Source organism: Thermobia domestica, chromosome 5 (genome assembly GCF_964235325.1).
Source record: "Thermobia domestica chromosome 5, izTheDome1.hap1.1, whole genome shotgun sequence".
Taxonomy (NCBI): domain Eukaryota; kingdom Metazoa; phylum Arthropoda; class Insecta; order Zygentoma; family Lepismatidae; genus Thermobia; species Thermobia domestica.
The window spans coordinates 136,329,845-136,345,062 of record NC_137458.1 but is presented as its reverse complement, the minus strand read 5'-3'; the positions used below and the strand labels follow the sequence as shown (position 1 = coordinate 136,345,062).

The window sequence follows — 15,218 nt, the reverse complement described above, 5'->3', positions numbered from 1 at the left end:
ATCAGGTTTTTTAGGGGGCTATTCCCCCGTTGGGGATACACTCATAAACATTGGTATGTGAAGCAATGAAGTAGTCCACTACATGGTAACACCCTGTATGTGTACTTGTTGCTTAGCCTATATGTGGGAGGACGGGAAGGCAAAATCGGCCAATTGTTTTAGACTCAGTTTTTTACGCAAATTAAATTTATTTTCAGGAAGATTTCCTCTTCTTCTTCTTCTACAAATACAGCGGGAATTGCAAAAATATTATCTCCGTGTAATCTGTGTTCCATAAGCTTTCCAACGATGTATTAATCATGATACTGTGATAATTAGGAGGGTCACCAGGGCCACCAACACGAAGGTCTGCCACACCCTTCGAAAATGATATACAGGTAGTTCTCTCAAACGGGTCGGGTCAGGTCAACTCGGGTCGGGTCAGTCGGGTCAGCTTGGGTCGGGTTATCGGGTCAGGCTACTCGGGTCGGGTTATTCGGGTCGGGTCAATCGGGTCAGCTCGGGTCGTGTTGTCAGGTCGGGTCAATCGGGTCAGCTCGGGTCGGGTTATCGGGTCGGGTCAGTCGGGTCAGCTCACTTTGGTTAACTGAGTTTAGGTTGAGCTTAAACTCGGCTGGAGTCGAAAGCTGCTGTTTTTCACTAGCTGCCTCATTAAAAATAGCAATTTTCAATTGATTTTATATAAGCCATAAATCTATTTTGAACACTTTCAGCTAGTGTTTTTATGGTAAATGCTTATTTTTGTACTTGTGTGTACTTTAATTTGTAAATGTGGAAGATTGATTTTACCAATCGACTGTAATATTAATATCTACGCCAATATGGAGTCTGGATTTAGAACAAAACTAGAAGTTGTTTAAGCAAGGCTAAAAGAAAGATTGGATATGGACGACCAAGCTTAAGCAGGGCTGCGGTGGCTCAGTGGTAGAGAATTCATCTCTGGTGCATGCTGTCCATAATTCGATCCCAGCTTGTGCTAAGTAGGCTTTGTGGTGGAGAAACGCCGTGTAGTGGGTTTTCTCGGGGTTCTGTTTCCTCCCACTTTCTTCATTCCACCATTTCATTAATTTCTCATGGTCACCGTATCCCTTAGCCTCGGTGCAGAATCGAGGGACCTTAAACTGATTTCACCAAGCCCAAGGACATAGATACAAGAACAAGATAAAGATCGGATATGCAAGACGAATTGTATAGTAATCTTGCTCTTGGCCTTGTTTTGGTGATCACCAAGTAGCGATGAGCATATTTTCTTGCTTTCCGTATAGTATGAAAGACCATAATCACTGGCGCAAATCTCGTTGGGACGAGGGGGACATGTCCCCCCAATCTTGAACCTGGGGGGGGGACTGTTCCCCCAATAATCTGACGTGAAAAGTGCTTTTTGGGATAAGTGTGATGATTTGTGTCCGACGGTCATAAAGGAATGTAAGATGAAATTGATTTCTCCTGGCTTTTCCATTTTTTAAATAAGAGTCTTATTCTATAGTACTTCAACCTGTACTTCGAGCTCTAGTGCATTTAGTAGTCTCATCAATATGTATTAATTCCACTTCCGCTACTTGGGCACAATTTGCGATAAAGGCCAGAGGAGGATATGCCCCTCTCCTCATGCTGGAAATTTATTTCAGCTGTAGGTAAGGGCACAAATTCCGGGGAAATGGGGAGACATGTCCCCCCAACATTGGAACTGGAGGCTCTCCCAATAATCCAATTTGAAAAGTGCTTTTTGCAAATAAGTGTGATGATTTGTGTTCGACTGTCACAAAGGAAAGTGATATGAAATTGGTTTCTCTTGGCTTTTCCATTTTTAATGAAAATGAAGGCGTGCGAATGTGCGTGACAATAAGCTGGTTGTGAAATCTTATCTCCTCCTCTCACCTAGGCCCTAGCACACGAGAAGTATATAGACTATCCAATGTCAGTAGAACTCATCTTTTCAGTAAATGCGCATTTCATCTATTTGTAGTATCTATCAGCCTAGGCATCTACTCATGCTTCGTAAGCAACTTATAGCCTATGGAACCCGGAGATTCAATGCCTCATTCATAAAAGCTCTCCACTGACTTTTATCCTTAGCCAACTAGATCCAGTTTCTACTTTGTATTCCTATTTTTGCGAGATCCACCTCAATATTGTTTTCCCATTTGCACCTAGGTCTTCCTAATGTTCGTTTTCCGATTGGTCTTACGGCTATCACTTTGAAAGCGTTAATACTTTCTTTCATCCTGGCCATATGTCCTGCCCACCTAAGCCTCCTAGACTTGATGACCCTAACAATATTTGGTAAGCCGTAAAATTTATGTAGTTCCTCGTTATGAAGTTTCCGACATTCCCCATTCCTGTTCCTCTTGGGTTCGAATATTCGTCTCAGGATCTTGTTCTCAAATACTTTCAATCTATGTTCGTCCCTGAGAGTAAGCGACCTTGTTTCGAAACCATACAGAACAACAGGAATTATTATCGTTTTATATATTTTAAGCTTCAAATTCCTCGACAGAATTCGCGACAATAAGAACTGAACTGAATAATAACACGAATTCCCTGTTTTTAGTCGACATTTAATTTCTTCGTGAATAAGATTTTCCTTTGTTAATATTGATCCTAGATACTTGAAAGTATCCACTTTATCAAAAGTATTATTTAATATTTTAACGCATTCATAACTTGCCGTATTACGGTCTCGACGCATTTCCATGTATTTAGTTTTCTCTGCATTTACTTCTAAACCCATGTCCCTGCAAGCGTTTAATAAGACCTCTGCATTTCTTTCTATTGTTCTCCTATCATCTCCTATTAAATTTACATAATCAGCGTACGCATAACGTTCGCGTACGCAGCGTAAGCGTGAACTGTTGAAAACCGTTCAAATCTAGCCCCTGTTTGCTATCTTTGATTTTCCTTATAGCGTATTCCAGGACAAAGTTGAATAATAATGGCGACAACTCATCTTCTTGTTTCAGGCCATTCTGTACGTGAAACCTCCTGGCCAAAAATTTTCCTACCCGGACTTTATTTTGGGATTAATTTAAACATGCATTAATTAATCTAATTAGCTTTTTCTGTATTTCAAAATCTGTAAGAACGTTGTACAATGTTTCTCTCCTAACCGAGTCGTAAGCCTTCCTAAAATCAATAAATAATTTATGTATCGAGCTACTGTATTCCCACTTCTTTTCGAGTATTTGGCGAATGGTAAATATTTGGTCGATAGTTGATCGATTTCGTCTAAATCCGCACTGATAATCTCCAATAATTTCATCTGCGTATGGGGTCAATCTTGCTAATACAGTAGAATGTTTGAAAGGATTTTATAGGATGTTGACAGAAGAGAAATGCCTCGATAATTATTAGTCAATTTTGTCGCCTTTCTTGTGGATTGGAACAATGATTGATTCTTTCCACTCTTGTGGCAATTCTTCCTTGTTGTAGATAAAAAGGATGAGTTTGTGTATCTTATTCCACAATGTTTCGCTCCAGCTAAAATTAGCTCAACCGGAATTTCGTTTACACCCAGAGATTTGTGTTTCTTTAATTTCTTTATAGGGATTTCTACTTCTATTCGGTTGGGTTCTGGAATATACGGTTCTACGGTATGTATCTCCCTTTCTCCACTCACATTAGTTTTTGGTTGCGTGTTAAGCAAATCGTCAAAGAAATCTTTCCATCTATTTAAAATGCTGTCTGTATCAGTGAGAACTGTTCCATGAGCTTTTGTTAATATAAGCACGAGGTTGATAGCCTTTCTCAAATTTATTGATCCTTTTATACATGTCCCGAATGTTTTTATTTTTACTGTTATCTTCAAGTTCCTTAAGTTTAGCTTTCAAAAAATCGCGTTTTTTTGTTCTAAAAGTTTTGGAAGTTTCCCGCCTGATATCAACGAAATTTTGTGTAGTTATTTCATTCGGATTTTGTAGCCAACGTAATTTTGCCTGTTTTCTCTTCTCTGCTATTTCGAACCATGGTTTGTTCCTACGTACTTTCCGCGTGTCCCAATTTTTCTTTTGAGGGAGGATGCTTCGTAAGCAAAGAAAATAATTCATTGCTGCAATATTTTTCTCCATAATCTTAAGGTTACATATGTTAACTAAAGAGTATATGACATGCGTCAGATTTCTGTAACGATTCCTGTAATACTATTGAGATGATCATGATTTTGCTCAAATAAGAGTGTTGTTGCGTCGTACATAATTGATATTCCTTCTTCATAGTTTTGGGGAAGTCATTATTTATATTATTATATTATTATAAAACAATTTTAACGTTGATCTTTGTGGATGCCTAATTAGAAACATACCAATTATAAATATGCATGTATTCAGATTGCAGAATGTGTTCACGGCAGTGATTTGTAATACTGATATGTAGAGCTTAGCTCACGAATCTCTGCCGCGATTCTAATTCTTTTCTGCCGTCAACCGCGGCAGAGATTTGTGAGCTATGCTATACTCTACATCGCCTAATATATAATATACTCTACAACAGGTTCACCTCAGAAATCAGATTCATCTACCGTAATAAGAGTTTCTTCTCCCTTCTCTAGAATAAGCCTCAAATCTGCCCACCTCCCAATGTTGAAGACAAACCAATGGCGTATTTAGGATTTTGTTTCGAGGAGCTATGCCCAACACAAAGAAGGAAGTGGGCAATTGCCCACCTGAGTTTGAGAATTAAATATATTTTAGTTTATGCATAAATTGAAATCTTTGTGTCTTACGTCCCACGGTTATGCCGGTTAGGCTAAAGGAGACGGTGATGATGAGTAATGAATGAAATGGTGGAATGAAGAAAGTGTAAGGAAACGGGAGAACCCCGAGAAAACCCACGCACACGGTGTTTTATGCATAAATTGAAGTTATAATGGCAAGAATTGCAGACCGACAAAAATTTAGGAGTGAATCTAACCCTTTATTATATTCATACAAGAAAAAGGAAGCATCCTCTTGGCCTAATTTCCCGAGTTAATTATTCCCCCGTTTCGATTTTCTTTCATTCAAACATTTCTTTCTTTTCAAAATAACCAAACGATATAATTTTTCTTTTGTTATAATAACTAAAGTCCTTTCATGTTGATATCCGCTCAAGTTGGTGTGGAACACCAGTTTCGCTTATTATCTCCTCTTAGTTTTGGTGTTACTGATGACGGCCAACTTGAATCACAACTGACAACGGTCGATAAAGTATGATAGGCGAAATGAAAGAAAACAACATCAAGAAAAAGAAACAGAAAAAGTAGAAAGGACGAAAGAAAGAACAAAAGGATGCAGTTCTTACATTGAATGAAATTTGACAAATACAGTATTATTTCTGAAAAAAAGACCATAAGAAAATGGAAAGTCAATGAAATTCTTAGAAATGGTAAGAAGGATCATTGTTGTACGTGAAATGCGAAAATCTAACAAATTTATTTCGGGGGGAGCTTGAGTCCGATTGCCCCCTAAATATGTCACTGAAGACAATTCTGCTCCTCTGATCCTTCACAGCATTGTTTTTCAACTTCATAAATATTTTGAACATCGCTTATACATACATATTTATACATACATATATAATATGGGAACGGTCTTACCAGTCCCCCCAATGTTTGATAGATTTGCGCCGATGACCATAATCAAAATCACACTTGGCCTTTATTTGTACCGATGAGGCGAGCATTCTTGGCTCTTGTATAGCATGAAAGACCACCAAAACTACGAAATGCAGGACCAAGACTTGACTGCAAGACAAAGAATAAGACGCAGTATTGATGACCAAGACCCAGGGAATGAATTGTTTGAATTTCATTTGTTGGGCTGAAAGTAATGAAATAAAATTAGTACTTTATAATTAATTATCATACTGTATTTTTAAATTTTAAATTACAAAATTCATATTATGTATCTTCTTATGTGCAACTATATATACTATAAAATACGTTTTAATTACCAAGAAAGAAAAATCAAAGTGGCACGGATCCCGGAATCATAAGAACCTATTTTCGAATGAAAGTTGAAGGCTTGGAAAAAATCACAGGTGTTCTCCTGTTTCCTCAACCCTTATCATTGTAGTTAAACGATTTCCTTTTGTCTCCGCCAAGAGACTCTTGCTATTGCCTTCCGAGAAAACCCCCTGCCGTCCAAGCAGGTGAGAATACTGACCTTGAATAAAAATTTCGTCACATAGAACTAAAGCAAGAAAAAAAATTCCCACGTCGGACATTGGTATCAGTTATAAAAAAAAGTAACCAAACCTCAAAAGTGCGAAATATTCATTAAAATGCATATACAAATCCCCCGCTCGATCTAGCTAGTAGTTAACGTGTAAGACTTCGGTACACGTGGTCCGGGTTTAATTCCCAATGGGAGTGCATTTTGGCGTTCACCCAGTGTCGTGACCATAGTGCTCTCAAACGGATAGGGTTGACCCGACCCGAGTCGGATCGGGTTACGGGTCGGGTCGGGTCAGGCAACTCGGGTCGGGTTGTCGGGTCGGGTCAGTCGGGTCAGCTCGGGTCGGGTTATTCGGGTCGGGTCAATCGGGTCAGCTCGGGTCGGGTTGTCGGGTCAGGTCAATGAGGTCGGATCACGGTTCGGGTCAGTCGTGTCGGGTCATCGGGTCGGGTCAGTCAATTTGGGTGACGGGTCGGGTCGGTCTTCAACCCGACCCGACCCGACCCGATCCGTTGAAAGCACTATATATAGGGCCTTTTTATAACAATTTCGTTATAAATTTTTGTCTCGCTTTGTATTGCAGCAATGGTTGCTTTTTATATAATATTGTCATAAATGTGTTTGCTACACATTAGCATAATTTTGTCAGCGTATGGTGAGTACAAGGGTTGCCAGAGTCCCGAAATTCTATTTTTTCATCATTTAATACACCGTATATAGTATTTTGTTAGGTATCATGTTAAATGATGAATTTCAGACCTTATTAGATGGAATTCAATGGTAGACTTTATGTATTCGTTTTCAGCACAATTGAATTGATTAATAATCGTTGATAATGATTCTGTTGCAATTTTGTCTCTCATCACTGCTTTTCAGGGCTAAATTGACTGTACTAGTAGCTTACTTTCAATACTGATTGTATGATCAGCACTTTGTCTTCCAGTGACATAACTTATAACTATCTCTACTCTGCAGTTTCCTACTTCTTAATTCACGTGCCTCCCAATTGTCTTCCATAACTCCATCAATGGGCAAAACTTTGCTTTCTTAAACCCAGAATAATGATGGCCTAAACAATGTTACTAATTTAGTAATTTTATGCCCATTTCCACGTGATGATTAATCAGGAAAATGTTATCTATTAGCTGCAATTTTGGCTAATTCTGCATTCATTATTTCCAATATCTAGCTAGAAAAAAGTTTCCTATGCTGTTAAATTGTGCCTAGAGTGGAAACCGGTGGTGCAACCTTGTTATCGAGCCCTCTTGGAAGGAAAATATTGTGGTTACTCACATTTACATACCACACTGTGTATCTTACGTTATTCTTTCTTACGAACTACGGTTGCATAGTAAGTCATATTGTATTTCTTTTCGGAATATTTTGTCTGGGAGGATTAAATCAAATTGTGAGGGATTGAACTGGAACATTGTTTTCTAAAGGGCGTGGTTTCTTTACGAGTAGCACCTAATCGCAATTAGTTTATCTTAGCTTGTGTAGAGGGTTGGAAACAATTGGAAAGTTCTGGGTGGTGGGTACGATTACCCATCCGCAAAGCCCATGACAAGCTCCAGTTTTTCTTTTATAACTTCCTCAAAACCAAGTTATGGAACATCTTAGTTTAATCAATGTTTTTATCTTTAGCGTTACTAATTCCTCATCTTTAATGTAGTTTCCTTTCCCCGCAACCTACAGAAATGAAAATCATTCCTATATTTAGATAAATACCCATAAATATATCTGTCCTGCCCTCCTTCCGCTGCCGCGAATGAAGTACCGGGGGATGATTTGAAACTTTTAGCAGAATTCACCAGATTTTTGTGGTACTTCGGAAAAGAAAACTGAAAAAAATAAGATTTGAAAATTACCAACCATGCCCCCCAGAAACCAATGACTACTTCCCTCGGGATATATACTTCAATTATTTCCAGTAGGAGAAAGTATGGACTATTTTTGATGATTTAGTATTAAATGGAAAAATACGTCAGTTTGAGATGAAAAAGTAAGTTAGAAGAAAACTTTCGTCTTATCTTCCCAAATTCCACATGGCTCTAAACATGATAAAGATAAAATTAACAAGGGATATTCAGTATCACAGCGGTTCTCCGTAATTCTCGGTAATTTGTATACAACATATGAATATTTTGGGTAATTCACAGAATAATATGAAATATTCCACATGCTTCCCTCCTTGAATAATCATTAATTATATCATTTTTATTAAATTTTCAGTGAATATTTCTATAATCCCATGCAGACTTTTCCCCATCTGAATTAAAGAAGTTTCACAGTAAACGATTTATTACATTTTATAAAGTTTCTCAAGATTTGGTAGTACTTAGGGACCCAATATTAGAGAAAATGTTTGAAGTGGTGAATTTATAACCCCAAATGAAGCACTATCTACCGTGAAGGACGTCCATTAGAGAAGCTGCAAGGTAGTTTTAATGTAGTATTAATCTTACATAGCTTCAGATGAAATTCTAAAATAATTTTAGACGGAAAACCAAATTAGTTAAATATTTCTGCTTTACACCCACATTATCCATGATGCTCTGCGCGTCATGGTACATTATTCTTGGCACCTCTGGGAGGACAAGGACTCTCTCAAGTATATTTGTAAGGAACACTAGCCAGGATTCCAGCAATACACGGCTTTCCACAATAAATTTGAAAAGGTAGTTAATTTGTTTACGACTTGTTTCGATTACATTTCCGGCTTAGGATATGACTTTCTAATATTGTGCTACGAGGTAAGTACGGCACATCCTTGAAAGTAACCCAAGATGCTGGGAGCGGGACGCGCATGCGCAGATATGAAGGAACGTATAGCCATATCTAGCCGAGCGCAGTTGTGTGGAGTAAGTAGTAAGAGAACTGTGGTACGGTAATACAATTTCCCGCCGAATACGAGGTACGCGCGACAATCGGATTTCTCAACGTTAAGAAGCTGTCAGTAGATCCAATTACAGTTGAGTAAAATGTGAACCAGATGGCATGAGCGGAAGTACAGTCAGAAGATTACGCAGACAATTCACAGCAGACAGCACCATTGTACAGATGAACGCCGTAGTAAGATATTTTTGACCATTTTTTTTTCTGCAGCCTCGTTCTCATGGAAAACGCCTTTCGATGTTTATATACCTGATGCGATTTTTGACAGGACAACAGTACGATAGAGCAGCTGAGTTACTTACACACGATTATTACGTTCTGGGTCAAGACCTTCGTGGCAGAATTCTTTGACACAAATGCACAAAACCTCGTGCCGCGTTACGACAAATGCTTCTAAAAGGATGGTGCATATATTGAAAACTGGATTAGGTATCACTAACGTCGCAGTATTGCGCTCGACGAATGTTCGCTGTAAGCTACAGAAAACGGGTGACTAATAAAGAAAATTATTAAGACAGAATTGATGGAATGGAAACGTGCAATAAAACGCGAGAACCAAGAGAAAATCCACGAACCACAAAGTATCTTATTGTTGTCCTACATGATGTGATTGAAAACTACCGGAACTTTTCCCGCCGCGTGGCTCCCTGGCGTTCGAAAAATGTGAAGGGTGGGGGAAAATGTGCGCGGGACCTTCCTCTTTCAAGCGGAACTTGGCCCAGTGCGCTGCGAACAGCGGTTGAGAAAGCATTGCTGTCCGCGCAAACGTCGTTTTGGTCGTCGGTCACGTTTTTAGAGCGCCGAAAATGGAGTCAAAGATTGACCAACGCTACGCCATCAAGTTTTGTGTCAAACTAAAAAAGACGTTCACCGAGACCCAGGACCTGCTCAAGGAAGCCTTTGGGGAAGATGTGATGTCCCGTACTCGGATCTTTGAGTGTCACAAGGCCTTCAGGGAAGGCCGGGAGGACGCCGATGACGAACCACGCTCTGGGAGGCCGTCGACGTCGAAAACCGATGAAAACGTCGACCAAGTTCGCGAATACCTTAACCTGGACCGTCGGACAACCCTCCGGGAGATCAGCGAAGAACTTAATTTGACATACTATGCAGTGCAAAAACTTGTGACTGAAGAATTGAACATGCGGAAGGTGCGCGCCAAACTGGTCCCCAAGGTGTTGACCGAGGAGGCACACACCGCTTTCATCTGCACGTCCTATCTGGCCAAGCATGGCATCCAGTGCTTCCCCACCCCCTATAGTCCAGACTTGCCTCCCCCAGACTTTTTTTTTGTTCCCTCGCATCAAAGGGAAGATGAAGGGAAAGCGTTTCGCGTCGGTTGATGCGATACAAAAGAGTGTAACCGCGGAGCTTACAGCCATTCCGGAAAACGACTACAAAAATTGTTTTGAACACTGGAAAGACCGCTACCGGCGTTGTATTAACGCAAAAGGAATGTATTTTGAAGAATTTTAACAGTTTTTGCAAATAAGTTCAATAAACCTGTTGTTCTAAAAAAAGTTTCGGTACTTTTCAATCACACCCTGTATTTCTTTCTTCAATTTTCATTTTGATACTTTCTCTCAAGGTCATTCAATGATCATATGTTATTCTATTCATTCGTCGAGAGAGCTAATAACCTTATTGAGTATTCATTCCATTTAATTTAACAGAGACAACACGTAAAGAGTGTATCTAATAACGTAGCTAGGACTTCACAGAAATGTATTGCACAACGATCAATTTCACTTCTATGACGAAATATCTGATATGAGGATTTCTAAAAAGCAAATAATACAGTTTTCGATGCTTCTCTTATACAGGATTGTGTTTGAAAAGGATACTATTACAAACAAGCTGCTGGTAATTGATTGCTTACTCTCTCCCTCTCGATATGCAAATGACTCCATCACACTGTAAGACAAAAGAAGGGAGGGAATATTCCATCTGTCACCTCTTCAATACTTCCTGTTATTAAGTCTTGCAAAGGATCTACGCAAGTTAATAATTTCTAACATTGTTGGCGCCATTTGGGCGAACAGCAAAGGGGGAAAGAAAGGAAGAAAGAAAATCCCTGGGAAAACCAACACATGTGAAAGAACAATGCAATAGAGGGAAACCACCACTTTGTGTATGTGTGTCTCTGCGTGTATCCTCTGATCTTAATTCAGTTTCAATGATAAATTAATTGACAGCTTGGTTCTCTATTGAATAAGTACTCTGCAAATTCCAGTTATAGAGTAGCTCTTCAACTTTATTCCGATAATAGTTGAAACAGGGGAAAAGGAATGATTCCTATATCATATTGAAGAGAGAGAGTTTCTCGGAAATGGCGTTTGAAGTCTGAAACAATACTTAGAATTCAATTAATTTTATCCAAGCTTTTATTTTATCCATATGCTTTTCCCCTAGACATGCATAAACTGCATTAAAAGGAAATTACCTAATTATATGAATATTATCTTGAAAGAAATCTCAGGAGAGCAATTTGCATACAACATATATATATCACTATACTCGCATTAACTTGAGGAAGTGATTGAATTCGACCAAAACTCGACACTTTCGATACAAGATTGCTAATTACTTTCCAGCAGTGGGATATTTCCGGCGATCACACACACGCACTATATAGTAAAGAAAGCAATCAGTACTACGATTGGACACTTCTAGTACAAGGGGAGTTTTTTTTATGTACGTGTTATAGTATATAATCAGTTAATATATCCTCCTACAAAATATATATTAGTTATCATGTACCGAAATTCCGCTCTAATTAATTTACTATCCGTGGAGGGGAGGTATTTCAATCAACTCACCTTGTACCGAAGTGTCCAATTTTGGTATGGACAATTTTTAATCAAGGCAAGTTGATTGAATTATATGTTACAGGCAGGGCAGGATCCAGGATTGTCTGAGGGGGATGCACAAATAACTACCAAAATAGCCAATCATACTGAAACTCTCCAAAGTGACATGTGACAATATTCATTATCCCTGACAACACTGAAACGTAAAGCGGGGGGTGGAGTAAGTGATATGCAAGAAAAAAATGTTCTTCTCTCCTCCTGGATTCTGTTTTCTTCCCTATTTGACAAATGTTATATTGTTTCGTTTGGTGAATCTTTTTCCTTCAACCTTCAGAAAATCTACTTAAACTATTGCCTTTGCAAAGCTCTGCTTTCTTTTAAGCTTCAAACGGAAACATGATGTCAGAAATTGTCAGAATATGTTGCTATTTTCACTGCTAGTTTCTCATTTTAGATAGTGTATATTTATAACGAAGGGGTTGCACGTGCACCTTTGCACCCCCCCTAAATCCGGCCCTGGTTACAGGTGTGCAATCGTCGGATATACTCCATCCTCGCATAAATAAGTCAGATCACCCTGTGCAGGAAATAAGTGACTGTAAATGTTCAATTTCGGTACGGATCGCTTTCATTTGTCAAGACGAGTTGATTGATATATAGGTTGCATTGTAGGCCTGTATACATTTACAGGATCTACTCCATTCTTGGAAACTAAATTACTCTCAAAGTTACGAAGTTGTTTGCACTATTACATTCTCATCGTGTTTCTTAAATAGCCAGTAACATCGGAACACGTAAACACGTGACCTAAAGTTCCTACTTCAGAGAGGATTAATATTTTTCGGTGTAAGGCACTAAAACAAATTTGATGCGCATCTTGCTCCTGAATTTATTCCTGAGTATGAGATAGCAATGGGCTTATATAAAGGTCTTGGAAAGAAGTCCTAACGTAGATAACTCGAGTTACCAGAAGCATTTAAAAGAAATTTCTAACCCCTTAGGGAACATAAACTATGTGTTTGCGTGTGGTTGTTTTTATACATATGTATTCCTCTAATCCCTCTTTGTTTACTGTTAGTCTTTAATTCCAAATCACTCCCTCTCACAGCGTATCATTACATTATTTAATTACACCCCTAAAGATTTCATGTTGATTGTGTACAACAAGCACCGTAACTACAATCAAGTTAACTTTTCTTATAACGATAAAAGTTTAACGTTGGCAGTTAAGGAAACAGGAGAGGATTAAATGTTGCGGCTTCTTCTCTTGTTTTCTTTCTTAATTATCTGGAGTTCCCTACAACCACTAGCGACAGGAGTTGCCAGCTCAGAAGTAACACAGTATAAAGGGAAATAAATTATGTGATGTTATTAACCTTTATTCAAAAAAAAAAAAAAAATCTCCAAAGGCCAGATATATATATATATATATATATATATATATATATATATATATATATATATATATATACCTCCTTGATATGTATCGATTGGTATATATATATATATATATATACACCAATCGATACATATCAAGGAGCTATACAAAATTATGTGATATATGACAGTATAAACGAATTCGTAATTTTCGGGAAAATCGACAATAAACCTAAAGATTAAAACTGTAGAAGAAAAAACACTACGTACTAAGGTCAAAGTGATACTGAAGTATACTGAAGTATACCATCATCCATCATCAACTTCTTCATTATGACACTGGAAAGATGACAGTGCATTGTATGATAAGTGAGACATAACTCAATAATGAGTAATCTCAAATATAAACGTAATGACAATTAGATTTAGTCAATTTCTATAGTACACTTTGAAATTGCAGAAATTAATATTAAATGTAAGAAAAATAAGATGTGGCAACAGAAAGTATGAAAATAGTTTTACTTACATATGAGTAAGACGATGTTCCAACTTCTTCTAAAACACATGTGTTATGTATTAACGACCATGGTTGATATGTTACTAAGTGCAGATTAATTCAGGAATAATCAGCTATTTCACTACTCACCTGTAACGAGATTGAAAAAAAAAATATGACTAAAATGACATTTTATATTTATGTTCTAAATATATTTATAAGAGAATGCGGTTGCTTGTAATACAATGTTTTTCCTGTGGTGTGAAGAGTGTTTTAGATTGATTCCTCGCAAGGTGAGTAATTGCTAGACATCTTGTCCGTGGGTTTCCTTGGGTTTCCTTATGTACCTCCAATTCCTCCAATACTTTTAGGTCGTAATATCTCTTTAATATACCACGTTCATTAACCACACTTTTTCCATGCCCAAAATATATAATCACGAAACCTAGGAATTTCCTTTTTTCATATTTGTCTAAATGCATTCCACTCATCTTTATATAGAAACAAAAGTACGACTATTTATAATATATATCTTAGAATGTATATACAAGATATCTATCTATCTATCTATCTATCCATCTATCTATCTATCTATATATATATATATATATATATGTATATATATATGAATATATATATATATATATATATATATATATATATATATATATATATATATATATATATATATATATATATATATATATGAATAAAGTTAGATTTTAGCAAGAAACAATGTAAGATTAAAAAAACATAGAGGTAGTTGGGGTAAGTGGGGACAGGCACGTTTTGTAAAATCTGGTTTAAAAAAAATATGAAAACAGTTTCTCCAAATTTGAAGGATGTAGATATAGTGTCATTGGTCTGGTAGAGTGGTTTTAACTAATGCAAAGAGTATAAAAAAAACCCCTGTTCCAAAAGTGAGTCCATATGTTAGTGTACGATCAACTTTCGAAGATCTTTCAGCGTTTGGCTATCCTGAGATAACTGGGGGAAATATTTTACGGTTAAGAAGAGATGATAAGGTGCCCAGAAAAATTGAATGTACTGTGTTATGTTTGTCCGTATATGCACAGTTGAGGTGTCCCCACTTACCCCACATTTTTGTACAGTGGGGTAAGTGGGGACACAAATTTTATACCTGCAGGGTAAGTGGGGATAGGGATAGATGCAGGTATTTCAGATATTACATCTGAAAATGATGATGACAGTGCGATGCCTGACTTAGAGCACGTGGAACAAAATGAGTATTATGCAGTTTATTAAGTGAAAAATTAGCATATTGATACAGTTATAAAGTCAGTTAGCAAAAATGTGTGTGAAATGAAGTTCCTTGAACGAATTAGCACGCAGTTTCGTTTTCCACTTCGAGAAGATGTAGATATTGTATACAAAAGGGCTGTTTTCTATGATGCTGTTAAGTTTGACAGTGTGATGCCTTTCATAATTAAGCCTTCTATTGTAGCTGATATTTATAAACATTATGGTTTC

General features: G+C 37.6%; 1 protein-coding gene across 1 annotated transcript in view; it reads right to left on the bottom strand.

Moving 5' to 3' along the window:
- LOC145686141 (protein YIPF5-like) overlaps positions 1-13,877 on the bottom strand; it is a 547,759-nt gene extending 533,882 nt beyond the window's left edge. Inside the window, exon 1 of the mRNA XM_081759129.1 lies at positions 13,758-13,877. The gene's annotated coding sequence lies outside the window, so the exon portion shown is untranslated. The remainder of the gene's footprint in view (positions 1-13,757) is intronic.
- Between the last annotated feature and the right edge of the window lie 1,341 nt (positions 13,878-15,218).